We start from the raw sequence: 2,297 nt of genomic DNA, 5'->3' as shown, positions 1-2,297 counted from the left end.
CTTTAGTTTGGTTAGTATTGTCGTCTAGTAGGGAGTATGAAAAACATGTTAAGACAATTCTCTTTCGTGTTTAATTAGTAACACAATGTACGAATTTGACTATCTTTTTATGTAAAACATTTTGCGTTCAATTCTCTTTTGTTGTCTATTGATTCCCGCATTAGCGGTCGACGTGAAAATGGATTCCCGCTTGGCGGTCGACGATTGTATGTGTTTTGCAGGTTTTGGTTATATTGGAAACGATCCAAATAGGCATCGTGGCTGTATTTGAAACGATGCAAAAAACGCATCGTGGCTAGGCAGCAAGCTGCTGTTTTCAGGCCTGGTTTTTATTAAAACCGACGGAATTTCCGTCAGTAGTTTGTAAAAACTGACGGATTTTCCGTCACTACCTGTTTTCCCAATTTTTTCCAGAAATCACATGAAAACGCCACGTGTCAGCACAAACCGACGGAAATTCCGTCAGTTCTATTCTTTTAATATGATTTCAGAAAAACACATGAAATGCCACGTGTTAAGGAATACTGACGGAATTTCCGTCAGTAATGATAAAAAACTGACGGAAAATCCGTCACTTCCTAGCTAGAAATAAGGACGGAATTCCCGTCAGTGATCCGTCAGTGTTTTTAAATACCGACGGAAATTCCGTCAGGACAGGTTTTTTAGTGACCTGACCGAATTTGCGTCAGTAAATGGAAATACCGACGGAAAAGCCGTTAGTATGGCCTAAAATTTTTCGTCGGTATCCCGCGTTTTCGTTGTAGTGTAAACATCATTATATATAATTGTTTAAAAAAACAAAAGGTGTAAATTTCTCATAGATATGTCTGACACACATCACATGCAAGACACAATCAAAACATTTGAATAAGTCGAGTTTGAACTCTATATGTTTGATAGATAAATGTCACACGTTATACATAAAAAATTAAAAATTACATAAAGTTATGTTCACATCATTTTGAATAAATATTAATTGATTTGAGACATAAAGTATCGTGAAATGATATAAATTGAGAACTTATTGTTGATTGTTGAATTATTCGAATAAATTTTATTTTGATTAATATGATATTTCGACAGTCACAAATTTATTTATATAACGTTGATCATGCATAATTAATTATTTTTTTCAGTTATAATCATAAAATAAAAAAACAGGCCGCGTGCTTCGCGCGGGATACTACCTAGTCACGAAGGATATGGAATGGTTCGAGAACACATTGGAAATTTGTGATTCAAATGGACTTTATTCAACCATAAATCATTCATTAAAAAAGTGTCAAGCGGAGGCTTAATAACGGTTAAACTTATCCATGTTTCCTCGATGTGGGATTTATTTAGCCCCGTTATACGTTTTTCTTCCTTAAATAATCTACATGCCCGATACGTAAACCTTTCTTCCCCGCGGTGGATACGTCATGGAAAATACCCGAATATCATGGGAACCTTCAACACTTCACGGTACCTACGTATGGGAAAATCTCGAAATATACATATTTGATTTATTTTGCACGCGGTCGACCGACCAAGGAAGAAAATAAGGAAAGTCACATATACATTTGGATAATTCTATTCTAGCCGAGGTGAAAAAAGTGAGACCAAACTGAACGAGACAAGGAGGGGTGGTCAAAAACGCGAAACCAAAGTGGACTAGATATGGAGGGGTACGCCTGGCCCGTGCTGTAGTGCAACGCAGGGAGACGCTCGAAAGCCCCAATAGCAAGCTACTGTGGTGGACTTTCCCCCTTAAAAAATTAATTTAATATCGTGTGAGCCATTGGCCCACATATCAGATATTAAACTGAGAAGAACAGATACTACACTTGATCTTAGCCAAAAGGCCGAGAAAGGTATGCCTTACTCCTATGCACTTATGGCTTTTTATATCTGATGATTCTTCTCCCTCTTGTTTCACGGTCGATGTGGGACATTTCTCTTTTGTTATTATATATGACAAGGCAGGGAGTTTCTTGTATACGGAACCGGCGATCTTGCTCGACGTTGGATATGGTTTGTGAGATCAATATTTTCTATTAGTATAATAATGTAGACTATTAACACTAGCCGCATTATTCTACTACCACCGCCAGGGGACGTAGCTCAAAAACCATGAAGAGCTAACAAGTAATAGGCTTACTATACGGAATAGGCAACACGTTGCGACGGCGAAACCCATAGAAAACGTCGGGCTTTTCGAGACCAACTTGCGAAAATTATTGTGTAAATATATAAATAAACATCTTCGCACGCCTAGCCATAATTTTTTGAAGAGTAGAATTGACGGTCTTTCACCC

The 2,297-nt window shown here is 37.7% G+C and overlaps 1 non-coding gene across 1 annotated transcript; it reads right to left on the bottom strand.

The window, feature by feature from the left end:
- Positions 1–1,662: 1,662 nt before the first annotated feature.
- Positions 1,663–1,857, bottom strand: LOC141593717 (U2 spliceosomal RNA). Its single transcript, XR_012521786.1, has one exon. It is a non-coding gene; the product is annotated as a U2 spliceosomal RNA (small nuclear RNA).
- Positions 1,858–2,297: the final 440 nt, after the last annotated feature.

The sequence above is a fragment of the Silene latifolia genome, chromosome 7, assembly GCF_048544455.1.
Source record: "Silene latifolia isolate original U9 population chromosome 7, ASM4854445v1, whole genome shotgun sequence".
Classification (NCBI taxonomy): domain Eukaryota; kingdom Viridiplantae; phylum Streptophyta; class Magnoliopsida; order Caryophyllales; family Caryophyllaceae; genus Silene; species Silene latifolia.
The sequence above is the reverse complement of the archived record's forward strand: the minus strand, read 5'-3'. Positions and strand labels throughout refer to the sequence as shown.